The following is a 14,356-nucleotide window of genomic DNA, read 5'->3' as shown; positions in this document are numbered from 1 at the left end:
ATGTGGCTGTACAGAAGTCCCGCTTAACCCCTTCTCAACATAGGACCTACTGGTCCTCTGAGCTGGGCCCACTGTACACAGGGAAGGTGTCGGCTATGTTATACAGCAAACAACGCCTTTAAGAGCAGCGTACAGAGCTCAGATTGCTTTTCTTTAACCACTACTGTCATTTTTACAGCACGATCCCGGTAGGCACTTGGGTGCCTCTTGGTCTCCTATGAAATGTGATCACGGGCGGCCGATAGGTTGCCATGGCAGCCTGGAGTCTATTGAAGGCCTCCATCTCCTTGGCACTGCTATGAAGGCCACACACATACTAATTTTCACTATATAGTGAAATACTATTTTATTGTAGTATATGGAACAAGTGATCAAATGATTGCAACAATTTCAAGTCCCTTATTAGGACTAAAATATATAGTGAAAAGTTAAAAAAAACATTATAACATCCACCAATGCCCAAGCTGGTGTATAAGCTTAACTGGTAGAGGCGATGCATTTTCCAAAACAAAAACTAAAAAAAATATAGGAACCCTTCAGGTCTCATATACACTCACAAAGGTAGTGATATAGCAGGGAGAACCACTACTACCGCTATGTTTTGTTCCTTGGATTGTTTCTGTGGGATCTTTGATTTTACAACTTGAGATTTTATTGTACTCATTTCTGATTCGAGGTTCTGTGCATCTATATTATGTAGGAAAGTTAGCACAGTAGCAACAAAAAAAAGTGAGATTGGGGTTAATAATTTGGGAATATTATTATTAATGGCCTTCTGCCCGATCTCGAGCAATGGCGACTTGATGGATGAACGCTCTGTAGGAAGATCAATCTCATGCAAGCCTAGATAGGTCCACCAGGGTCTTCCCATCGAGTTGCTGGTCTTCCTCTTCGCCTTGTTCCTTCTATTCTTCCGACCATGATGTCCTTCTCCAGTGAGTGCTATCTTCATATGAAGTCTCAAAAGTTTGCAAGTCTTAGCTTGGTGACCCTTGCTTCAAGTGACATGTCTGACTTGATTTGTTCCACAATTGATGTGTTTGTTCTACTTGCCATCCATGATATTGATCACATCCTTCTCCAGCACCACTTTTCAAAAGGCGTTGATTCTTCTTATGTCTTGTTTCTTTATAGTCCAGATATTGCATCCATATGTTACTACAGGAAAAAAAACAGAGTATGTATGAGCTGTGTCTTCATCGCCAGTGAAATGTTCCTCGATTTAAAGTCCTTGCCCAGTGACTTCATTGTTGATTTGCCCATAGCTATTCTCCTATTGACGTCCGTTGTCGTCGCTGCATCTTGAGTGATCATTGATCAGAGTAGGTTGAAGTTCTTTACAACTTCCAGTTCATCGCCGTCCATCTCAAATGTGGCCCGGCTGTACCTGGCAGTAGTCAATATCTTTTGGAAATACTCAGTTCCATGTGGCGTTGACTGGTAAAGAAAGGGTCCTGTAGCATCATGCCGGGAACCTTCAATCTTACTTGATGGAAGACAAATCAGGGTCTATTTTTGGGACTGGAGTAGATTCCCCGCTGGCTTCTGAACCTTGTAATGTCTGTATGTAATGACTATGGTAAAATGAAGCATACTCATACATATAAATAAGTGATAAATGGTGACATACTTGTACTCTCAAAGTGGGTGACAGATATCAGTACTTGTAAGTGCCAATGAAAACGACTGAGTGCTGGACTTGGCTGTCTCCACTGATCCTGTGGACAATGAACAGAGCAATGGTGCGTCTACAGAGACAGAACCTACTTTACTAGGGCACTTTTTTTACTATCCGTTTAAAAAAATTGTCACGTCCATAATTTTTTTGGGGAAGCTGGAGAAACTCATACAAATTATGATTGCAATTATCATCCTTATACAGTTAATACAGATAATGCCTTCATAACAGAATTATGAGCTGTAGACATTTGTCACTTATAATTTCAATAGCATAGTCCGGTTTTCTAATGTGTCCGTAAAATAAGTTGTCGGTCTGTGATTTTTTTGAGAAACTGTTGAGAAAAAATAATGTTGCCAACCCTGTGCAGCATGTAGAAGGCTCCCAATCTTCACCTAGTGGTTTCAGCAGAGACGTCTAAGTAGTAGATTTGGAGATCTTAAGAAGTAGTGGACACAGGTAATAAAAATAGCAAGTATGGAGTGCTGCCCATGTGAGAACAAGGGGCACACTATAAAAAAAAAAATCAGAAAAAATGCACATATCCAAATTAGTAGCAAAAACGATACCTATTAAATCAAGAACAGACCACAGATCACACAAAAGAAAGTTAAAAACCAAACCAAATGTATATTCAAGCGGTTAATAAAATGCAGGCCAAAGTACTAATATAGCATAAACTAATAAAATAAAATATCCTCCCACAATGAATAAAGCACCATGTGCTATTCACAGATGCACATATAATCCATAAGAGATAAAGTGTTCAAATGGTACAATGTGATATCCTATAGTGAAAACAAAACATTAATTCACGTATAGTAAATATGCAAAGGGAAAAACAGGATTAAGTCCCTACGTGTATCACTGAGAAGGAGCTTCTTCAGGGGTCATCTGATTTAATAAAGTATCATTTTTGGTAATATACAGTACAGAGAAAGTTTGGACACACCTTCTCATTTAACGATTTTTCTGTATTTTCATGACTATGAAAATTGTACATTCACACTGAAGGTATCAAAACTATGAATTAACACATGTGGAATTATATACTTAACAAAAAAGTGTGAAACAACTGAAATTATGTCTTATATTCTAGGTTCTTCAAAGTAGCCACCTTTTGCTTTGATGACTGCTTTGCACACTCTTGGCATTCTCATGATTAGCTCCAAGAGGTAGTCACCGGGAATGGTTTTCAATTCACAGGTGTGCCCTGTCAGGTTTAATAAGTGGGATTTCTTGCCTTATAAATGGAGATGGGACCATCAGTTGTGTTGTACAGAAGTCTGGTGGATACACAGCTGATAGTACTACTGAATAGACTGTTAGAATTTGTATTATGGCAAGAAAAAAAACAGCTAAATAAAGAAAAACGAGTGGCCATCATTACTTTAAGAAGTGAAGGTCAGTCAGTCCGAAAAATTGGGAAAACTTTGAAAGTGTCCCCAAGTGCAGTGGCAAAAACCATCAAGCGCTACAAAGAAACTGGCTCACATGAGGACCGCCCCAGGAAAGGAAGACCAAGAGTCACCTCTGCTTCTGAGAATAAGTTTATCCGAGTCACCAGCCTCAGAAATCGCAGGTTAACAGCAGCTCAGATTAGAGACCAGGTCAATGCCACACAGAGTTCTAGCAGCAGACTCATCTCTACAACAACTGTTAAGAGGAGACTTTGTGCAGCAGGCCTTCATGGTAAAATAGCTGCTAGGAAACCACTGCTAAGGACAGGCAACAAGCAGAAGAGACTTGTTTGTGTTAAAAACACAAGGAATGAACATTAGACCAGTGGAAATCTGTGCTTTGGTCTGATGAGTCCAAATTTGAGATCTTTGGTTCCAACCACCGTGTCTTTGTGCGACTCAGAAGAGGTGAACGGATGGACTCTACATGTCTGGCTCCCACCGTGAAGCATGGAGGAGGAGGTGTGATGGTGTGGGGGTCCTTTGCTAGTGACACTGTTGGGGATTTACTCAAAATTGAAGGCATAGTGAACCACAGCATCTTGCAGCGGCATGCTATTCCACCCGGTTTGCGTTTAGTTGGACCATCATTTATTTTTCAACAGGACAATGACCCCAAACACACCTCCAGGCTGTGTAAGGGCTATTTGACCAAGAAGGAGAGTGATGGGGTGCTACGCCAGATGACCTGGCCTCCACAGTCACCAGACCTGAACCCAATCTAGATGGTTTGGGGTGAGCTGGACCGCAGAGTGAAGGCAAAAGGGCCAACAAGTGCTAAGCATCTCTGGGAACTCCTTCAAGATTGTTGGAAGACCATTCCCGGACTACCTCTTGAAGCTCATCAAGAGAATACCAAGAGTGTGCAAAGCAGTCATCAAAGCAAAAGGTGGCTACTTTGAAGAACCTAGAATATAATATATAATTTCAGTTGTTTCACACTTTTTTGTTAAGTATATAATTCCACATGTGTTAATGCATAGTTTTGATGCCTTCAGTGTGAATGTACAATTTTCACAGTCATGAAAATACAGAAAAATCTTTAAATGAGGTGTGTCCAAACTTTTGGTCTGTACTGTACATTGGATATACATTATCAAAAACGATAAACTTCACAATGTGGTGTGTTCTATGATACAATATGTGGCTAAAGGTATGGAATTAACTACTAATTGCAGATCTGTGCTAGAAAAGCCGTATCTTCTGTATATGAATGTAATTTGTCACTGAACATGTCACAGTTACAATATTTTACCACTACATAGAACACCTTTAGTATTTTGCTAAATTGTGCACTTTCTGCTAGATGGCTGCTTCGCTGCGATACCACACTTAGGTCCCTGACAAATATCTTAATAGGCAAGAAACAGCTGAGGACTTTGTAGCTGGCCAGGTAGGTGACACGTCAACAGTTTCAATTCATTACCAAGCATATCTATCTACATAGGCTACATATTCATTGCATATGGTCTCCACAGAAAGTTCTCAAGGTCATGTTTCATTATAATATGGAAGTCAATTAAGCACACTGATTGACTAAAAAAAAAAAATCTATTAATATATATATTTCTATGTTTATTTATTTGTGTTCCAGTTGTTGGCTCTGGTCCATTTTTGGACATAAGCTGGTTGGGTCTGGCCCATGGGCGGACATACTGCCGGTTCAACCGGTGCTGCTTTACCAGGGCCCGGAAGCTCCGGGGGGGCCCCTGTAGGGCAGCTAATAATAAGGGCAATCTGGCCAGTTTATCCGGCCCCGAGGCTCCGGAGGGCTCCTGGCCAGATTGCCCTCATGTGCGGCGGGTAGGGAGCAATCCCTGCAGCTCCACTGCCTGCAAGAGAAAATGGCAGAGGAGCGGAGCTGCAGGGAATGGATTCATCCTGCCTGCGCTTCGTGTCTCATCATTCAGCGCTGCAGCTGTGCGAGACAGGAAGCTGCCGGCGATGGTGGGGCTTCAGGATACCGTGTGCAGGGGTGAGGTGTGTGTGTGTGCAGAGAGGTGAATGGTGCTGTGTGTCTGTGTGTGTGTGTGCAGAGAGGTGAATGGTGCTGTGTGTGTGTGCAGAGAGATGAATGGTGCAGTGTGTGTCTGTGTGTGTAGGTGGAGGAGAGGGCAATGATGGGGCAGAAGGCAATGATTGGGTTGACAGAGAGGGCAATGATGAGTGTGATGGGGCTGAAGGCAATGATTGGGTTGACGGAGAAGGCAATGATAGGGGTGGTGGGGGAGGAGGAAATGATGGAGGTGGTAAATGGGCATAATGGTGGTGATGAGAGGAGGAAATGATGGAGGCAGTGTAATGGGCAATAATGGGGGTGGTGGGGAAAAGACAATGATGGTGGTGGAATGGGCAATGATGGGGATTGTGGGGGAGGAGGAAATGATGGAGGTCGTGGAATGGGTAATGATGGGGAGAAGACAATGATGATGGCAGTGGAAAAGACAATGATGGGTGGTGGGGAGGAGGCAATGATGAAGGTGGTGGAATTGGTGATGATGGGGGTGGTGGGGAGGAGGAAATGATGAAGGTCGTGGAATGGGTAATGATGGGGGTGGTGGGGGAGGAGGAAATGATGGAGGTGGTGGAATGGATAATGATGGGGTGGTGGGGAGAAGGCAATGATGGGGGTGGTGGGGGAGAAGACAATGATGGTGGTGGAAAGGACAATGATGGGGTGGTGGGGGAGGAGGAAATGATGGAGGTGGTGGAATGCGTAATGATGGGGTGGTGGGGGAGAAGGCAATGATGGTGGCAGTGGAAAGGTCAATGTTGCTGTGGTGGGGAGGAGGCAATGATGGAGGTGGTGGAAGGGCAATAATGGTGTTGTGGGGAGAATGCAATGATGGAGGTGGTGAAGAGGGCAATAATGGGATGCAGGGGGAGGAGGACAATGAGGGGTGTGGGGGATTGGGATGGGAGGAAGGGGGATTTATAATGGATTTAGGAACTTGGGGAGGTGGAGGAAGACGTTATTACTGATTATTATGTCTAACACAGTCCCTTAGTATAAAGTGTATTCACGTATGTATAGCACAGTCCCTTAGTGTATGTTGTCACAAACAGAAAATTTGCCACACATCCTTTGCAGAACATAGACATGTACTATACATGAGTTACAACAACACAGAAAAGTCAAGGAGCTGGAGACATATCACCCTTCTCCTGCAAGGATGTAATAAGACCTTCCACTGTCACTGGTGGTCACTGTACTACCTATATACCGACACTATATACAGAGCTACTGTGTATAAAGTCACTGGTGATCACTGTATTACCTGTACACTGACCCTCTATACAGAGCTACTGTGTATAATGTCAGTGGTGATTACTGTATTACCTGTACACTATATAGAGTAGAGCTCCTGTGTATAATGTCACCAGTGACCACTGTATTATCTGTACACTGACTGTATACAGAGCTTCTGTGCATAATGTCACTGGTGATCACTGCATTATCTGTACAGTATACACCATATACAGAGCTCCTGTGTATAATGTCACCAGTGACCACTGTATTACCTGTACACTATACACTATATACACAGCTCCTGTGCATAATGTCACTGGTGGTCGCTGTATTATGTGGCCTGGATCCAGGTCCCAGTTCAGATTTTGACCAGGGTAGTATTTTACCAAGTCTCTGCCTCCCATTAACTTCGGGACAATTGAAGTGACCACTATAGTAGATGCATATTGGGGGGGGGGGGGATTATAACAGAACATGTAATGAACAGTCCAGCATTTTGCAAATACTTGGTTTTGGCATAGAAGAAAACATACAAACTCCATGCAGATGTTGCCCATGGACAGTTTTGAACCCAAGACAACATCACTGCAACAGGGCTAATCACTGGACCACCACACTTAAGTCAATTCTATGAAATAGGGTTAAATAGCAAAAAAAGGAGAGTGGCGGATGAGTAATAAAATAAGAACAAAATGGGACCTCTTTCCTGGTGCTGGATGGTTTGGTTGATTAATGCCATCCTCAGGCCAACCACCAGTTCCTCCTTTCCATTTTTTGTTAGACTTGTGGCCCTCAGACTGCTTTTTCTTTCTCTTATTTGCTAATGTTGATGTATGTATGAAGAGAAAGACCTGTACAGTTTTACACTACCCATGGAGAATAAGTATGGGGCAATCTGATTGGACTTTCTTCCCAGATGTGTCATTTAGCAGTCATCTTACCATCTTTAATTATGTACACCCTTGTCAATTTAATGTTCTACCTTTTACAAAAAGCCCAAAAATATTTAAAGAATCTGTGTATATTTTTAAAACCACATCACCAGGAAGGAAAAGCTCTTTCCTGTCATCGATGGTCTCCCACTAGTCTACAGACACAAGGGCGTCATCTCTTGCCTCTCCCACTAACGCATCATGCCTCAACATCCGGGGACTGCACATTGGTCTAATATTCTATTCACGTCCCAAATAATCTACATCCTTCCGGCCTCGTCATGTCTTGACATCCACGCCAGCACAATGACATAGTAATTATCCAAGAACGCAGTTAATGAAGCATTCTTTGTTAGGGACCTTTAATGGACGGGCCACAATTAGGATCAAACAGAAGCTATGCCCGGTATGCCTATGGAAATGAGTTGAGCATTGCCATTACTCTGGGACCTTGTGTCTATTTTAAAGGAATTTACGATCTATGTTCCAAAAGTGACAGAAATAAATTATTTAGATTTTATAGGTTTTTCTTTGGGCTTCAGCATAAATATCCTACATTTTTATTTAGCCATTTTTGATAGCAAGTAAAATATGGATATTATTATGTCCCCTTGTAATGACCATAAAAATTTGCACTAAGTAAAAAGGAACCATATAACAGATTAAAGAAAGGAACATAAATAAAATAAGAGAAAGACTGGGCACTTTTGACATGGTAAACGGTCCTCTTTAAATAGGTTATACACACTGGCGTAACTTGAAGCTCATGGGCCTCAATTCAAAATCTCCAATGGGCCTAAAAACTATCACGGGTCATTAATAATATCGGTCTTATCAGATGGGTCAAACAGACCCCTAGGCTCCAGGGCCTGAGTGCAGATGACACAACTACACTCACTGTTATTACACCTCTTGCTATACAGTTGCAATTTCTACCCTGAGAGCAGCATAGGATATTTCTGATGATGCTGAGCACGGCGATGTAAAGTTTTCCTGGAACGGATTCAGTATTTTTATGTAAAAAGCTGTGTTTCTGCTACAGGACACAGAGAAAGCCTGTGAGTCCTGCTTTCTCCATCTACTCATGGAGAAAGCCTGTGAGTCCTGCTTCCTCTGCCCACTCATAGAAAAAGTCTGTGAGTCTTACTTCCTCTGCTCACTTATAGAGAAAGCCTGCGAGTCTTGCTTTCTCAGCCCACTCATGCAGAAAGCCTGAGAATACTTCTTCTTCCGCCTTCTCAGAGAAAGTCTGTGAGTCCTGTTTCCTCTTCCCACTCATAGAGAAAGCCTACGAGTCCTCCTTCCTTCGCCCACTCATAGAGAAAGCCTGTGAGTCTTGCTTCCTCCGCCCACTCAGAGAAAAAGCCTGGGAGTCCTGCTTCCTCCGCCCACTCATAGAGAAAGCCTGTGAGTCTTGCTTCCTCCGCCCACTCATAGAAAAAGCCTGTGAGTCCTGCTTCCTCTGCCCACTCATAGAGAAAGCCTGTGAGACTTGCTTCCTCCGCCCACTCATAGAGAAAGCCTGTGAGTCTTGCTTCCTCCACACACTCATAGAGAAATCTGTGAGTCCTGTATCAATGCCACTTATAGAGAAGGCCTGAGGCAGTAATTGACAGCTTTTCATATAGGAGTTTGCTTACAGGGAAAGCTGTCAATTACTATGTGTGGTTGAGGCAAGCAAGACTCACAGGATTTGTTTATTAAATGGCGAGGAAAATAAGACTCACAGGCTTTTTCTTTGACTGGACGGAGAAAGAAGGACTCACAGGCTTTCTCTATGAGTCCCGCAGCAAATACACAGCCGATTAATAGTAAAAGCGGAATTATATCATAGAAAACATTACCTGTGAATGGGAAGGGGGAGCAGGAGTCACAACTAGTGGTCGAACCATCAGGACTCACAGGCTTTCTCTAAGTTGTTACTCCCATATGTACAATAACTAAATATAATTTGTAGACACTTCAATATTTATAGCACAACATAATCCGTACAGACATATGCACTGGCACTTTAGTTACATTATGCTCTTCACTTCTCTTTCCTTTCTTTTTCTCAGCCTGTGTATGGGGGCTTATATAATTGGGGCTCTTACACATTAACCAGCCATTATTTAGTTTTGCTGGTTATTTTATATAATTGATTACAGGTCTGGTTATTTTGATACCCCCACTAGGCTAGTTGTACGTCCATGCTGTGTTTTTTCCTCCCCTTTTCTTGGAGGTCCTGGTCCTGACTTTTTAGATGATATGTTTTTATGTTTGTAATTAATAAAATGTTATGTTTTTTTATGTTACTTTTGGTTGGAATCTCTTCTCGTCTAACAACTACGTGCTGTAAAAGATCATGTTGTGATTCTCTAAGCTGTGCCAGCATTTATGTATCAAAATATTCTAAATATTTATCCAAACAACAGATACTGTATACAGAATCCCAGAGCTCAGTGTCTACTCCTTTATCACATGCTGCTCTTACATAGGGGACAGAAGAGGACCCTGTGCAAGAACAGTATATGGGCCCTTTGCAGTCCAATAGCTCATCATAATGCACAATACCCCCTGCTTTAAAGGCGGTAGTGGCCCCTTTACCTCTTGGGCCCCTATGCGCAGGTTGCACCAATGATATGTCCTGTCTGCTAGACATGTTGTATTCTGTACAAACAGAGGTCATAATACAAATGAGATACAGACACGCAGAGGAATAACCCTGCACAAGATAACATTCCCACAATGGCCTAATAGTCATTGTCCCTGCCCAAAATAACTGGGGACACAATTGTTTCTGTTATTCAAGGTAAGGTCAGGTGGAGTAGAAGATGTGGATGCTGCAACTGTTGCAAAATACAAGGACGTAGCTGTATCTCCTGCATCGCATTCATTCGACATGAAGGAAATGGAGGAGCGAGGATTGTGATAATTAGGAAAACCAGTACTCTACTGAGGATTACCTGCAGCCAAATAACAGTGCATAAATAGGATAAATTAGTTATTTACTCCTGACAATTATTAGGCTCCAACCCTTACTAACATTGCTTGTACAGTCAGCACATCTACATATCTAGTAAACCAGAAAATGTTGTTGAAAAATATCTTTAAGGGCCAATACAGATGTTCATTTTTCACGTACTAGTTTAGTCCATGATTTTCACAGATAGAAAATACTGGTACAGGTGCTATGGGGTTGTTCATGTCTGATTTTTTTTAATGTGAAGTGGTCCGTTCAGAAACATGTCCAATATTTACTTCTGGGCAACTCACCTTCGCCATATCCCAGAGCATTCTAGTCTAGATAGATGGAAACAATAAACTTTGGTTAGGCCCAATACACCCTAACACCGACCTTTGGGTGACCTCCTCAAATAAGTTAGATCCACCTATGCTGGGTCCAATAAACTTTACCAAAATGATTTGGGATCAGTGCTCCAAAAAACTCCCGCTGATATCGGAACATTCTCCTTTGACCTCATTCCTATTGAATCCTGTGATGCCCGATAGCCTCAATGATAGTCATTTGCAAAAATTGTGCAGAGCAGGTATTTAAACCAAGGGTCTTATATCAGATATCTACCAGATATTAATTAACCCTTACCCAGATGACCATCTAAAAGGATTCCTACATGAGTAAATGAGAAGGCTTTTTGGGTGGTCTTCTCTGACCCTTTGTTTGGCAGGAGGGAGAAACAGTCAAAACGTCTACATGTTTTATCTACAATATAAACTCATGTTCTGGTATCATCCTCCCTCCCTTCTGCGTAAACTTAACCCTACCATCCCTAATTATCATGTCGGAATACAGAAGGTGATCTACCCCATTTGTTTGGGACATGCTCAAATATACAAGGTCTCTGGGAAATTGTCAAGTTCTTGATCTGTAAAGTTACTGGTCTCCAGATCCCCTTGGATCCAAAATTAGATTCAATGAATCTATCACCATTTCAACTTGTCCGTAAAGTTAAACTGCTTTTATTACACATAGCAATGGCTTCTAAACGTCTGATAGCTTGAAAATTATTTCTCCTGTTGCTATCTCTAGAAATATGTTTTGACTTGAATGATTTTCTTGTTATTTTCTGTAATACTATTCTGAAAATGTAATAAAATCCAATAAAAAAAAATATGTCCAATATTGATCTAGCTGTTGGATCAAAATTTGCAAAGTAAGTCTATGGGTCTGTGAAAAAAATAAGACAGCACTCGGATGCCATCCGAGTGCTGTCTGTTTTTGATGGACTGATAGAGAGGAGAAGATAAGAAAAAAGGAGTTTCTCTGTCTGAGAAAAACTGATGAAACGCGGATGACCCTCATATGAAAGTCGGATTAAACTGCACAAAGTCACTGATGAATCTAGGACCGCTTTTCTTGTACGTGAAAAAAAGCAGACGTCTGAATGAGCCCTAAGTGGATGACTGCTCCATTGGGCTGTAGGTCGCATTGACTCTTGGAAGGATTTTCCCACCATATCATATTTCTATGATATGTTAGTGGCGGTTGTGACCCTTTTAGATATAAAGGCTGGGACTGAAGTTCTGCAAGGACGGGGCTGAGCCCCATTTACTTGCATGGGGCCGATGTGCCGTTCTCTAAATAGTGCCTGATGGGGAAAAGTGCTGGTCAGAGAAAAAGTCAAAGCGGCAGAAGCCCCTTAGCTTGGGGAATTGCTGGAAGCCAAAATGGTTGGACATTTACGATTCCATATTCTGGTAATATGTCATCTGTACTTTAGTAGGAAAACCCATATGTTCTATGGATTTACATATTAACACACGAAGACCCAATATAAGCATAACCTTTTATCACATATGCATTCTCCATTCAAGATTTCACTCACTTTTAATTAAAAATGATAGTAACACTGTATAGCAATATTCTTCCTGTGAACCCCAGAGGACCCCATTATAAGTCAATGGGGTCCATCTGTAACAGTGGATTCAGCACAGAGTCATAGCTTCCATTTCAAGCAAAAGCAATGATGCTAGTGTGAATACAGCCTAATTTGAGGACTTATATTTAATGGGACACTCCCTTTAACATCTGTGTATTATATATCCACAAGATAGGGGTCTGATTGTTAGGACCCACAATGACTCCTAGAATGGGGGTCCTATAATCACCCAGAGCAGGGGTGCACGTTTGATTTTTGTAAGCAAATTCTCTCTTATCATTGGATTTAGAATGTAATGTTTATCATTTTCAACTTTTTTTTTTAAATTACTATTTAATTTAGTATTTTTTTTATTATTTTATCATTTACTAATTGAATTATTTATATTATATTTTTTTCTATTGATATTATTGTTTTTATAAATATTATTTTATCTCTTTACTTTCTCTCCGGCCCATGTAATGCTTAACCTAAATACCAAGTTTAGTAGCCCCCGGCTCAGATAGATGGCTTGGCTACAGCATGTGATATTGTTCTTCGCATGTGACACCGTGATCAGTCAACGTGACTATAATAGCATCTAAACAGCTTTGCGTGCGGCAATAAATATATATCATTCATTCCTAGGCATATGCCATGCAATTGCTGCCAAGGATAGGTATTAGTATTGGCGCATGGGCTGAAGCGAGCAATTACAGTCTGTGTACAGCGCTGTGGAATATGTTGGCGCTATATAGTGATCAATATATTAGGAAATGAAAGAGGCACTTACCAGTTATCGATCTCCAGTTACAGTGCCCCTGGCAGTGTGTGCCCGCCGTCAGATCCCCCCAGCCGGCTCCCTCCTGGAAGGTCCAGTGACTGTGTGAGCTGTCACTGGAAGTCTGACACTCAATGCCAGAGGGAGAGGCTACAGAGAAGGGGGAGAGGGCTGAGGCTTCCCAAAAAGTTTCTGTCTGGCCAGTGATTGGCTGCAGGATGCTGACATCACTGAAACACTTCCAAGTTTTGACATTCAGCACAGAATCTTACCAGAAGGCCATATTACGCCTCCGGGCTCTCATCCCATGCCCCTGATGAGAACAGCAAAGGATCCTTATAGTAAATTCACTAGTCCTAAAGTATCCCCGGCATTGCAAGCAATATTAGGAAATTCTGAGCAACTGTAGTTAAATGTCTTTAATCCAGCATTTATTAATCCAGAATGACCATACGGGTGTTTCTAGCACTTAACGTCAATAAAATAAGGTATTTCACGAGAAGAAGCCGCAGGTGACTGGGCAGGCAGAGATCAGCACCGGTCAGAACAAGCTTTAGCTCCATAAGAGAAAAAAAAAAGTCCTGTATAACCCCTTTTAAAATAGGAAAAGCAGAAGTCCAGCGTGGGTGATGTCCATAAAAAATACCTTTTATTCCATTTTTGTTAAAAGCACATAAATCCAAAGTCCATCTTCATATCCATAGACACAAAAACGGGTGATTCATACCAGTGACAGTCACAGGCTTATAGTGCATTAAAATCAAACGCGTTTCAACGGTCTTGCCGCCTTACTCAATGAGTAAGGCGGCAAGACCGTTGAAACGCGTTTGATTTTAATGCACTTTAAGCCTGTGACTGTCACTGGTATGAATCACCCGTTTTTGTGTCTATGGATATGAAGATGGACTTTGGATTTATGTGCTTTTAACAAAAATGGAATAAAAGGTATTTTTTATGGACATCACCCACGCTGGACTTCTGCTTTTCCTTTGTACCACTTGCAGCACTGCATGATCCGTGCGCTGGGACTGAGAGGAGGTGAGCTGATCTTCATTGCTTTTTCTTCCCTTTTAAAATACCTCCATCAATCACTAAAAGTGGCAATTAAGCCTCGTGATCTTACAAAGCATCCATGTTGGGCGCCGATTGCCCTGCCTATGATGTAATCAGACTGCCAATAGATTTGCCCTCATTATATAGTAATGTCCCCCATCCAGGGCTCCTTCCTGCTATATATGTCCCCCATCCTCATCCTGGGCCCATCCTAGTGTATATATCCCCCATCCTGGTATACACTCACCGGCCACTTTATTAGGTACACCTGTCCAACTTCTTGTTAACACTTAATTTCTAATCAGCCAATCACATGGCGGCAACTCAGTGCATTTAGGCATGT

General features: G+C 41.9%; 1 protein-coding gene across 1 annotated transcript in view; it reads right to left on the bottom strand.

Moving 5' to 3' along the window:
- Positions 1–13,103, bottom strand: part of PRX (periaxin) — a 45,920-nt gene extending 32,817 nt beyond the window's left edge. Inside the window, exon 1 of the mRNA XM_077285581.1 lies at positions 12,973–13,103. The gene's annotated coding sequence lies outside the window, so the exon portion shown is untranslated. The remainder of the gene's footprint in view (positions 1–12,972) is intronic.
- Positions 13,104–14,356: the final 1,253 nt, after the last annotated feature.

This window comes from Ranitomeya variabilis, chromosome 2 (assembly GCF_051348905.1).
Source record: "Ranitomeya variabilis isolate aRanVar5 chromosome 2, aRanVar5.hap1, whole genome shotgun sequence".
NCBI lineage: Eukaryota > Metazoa > Chordata > Amphibia > Anura > Dendrobatidae > Ranitomeya > Ranitomeya variabilis.
The sequence above is the reverse complement of the archived record's forward strand: the minus strand, read 5'-3'. Positions and strand labels throughout refer to the sequence as shown.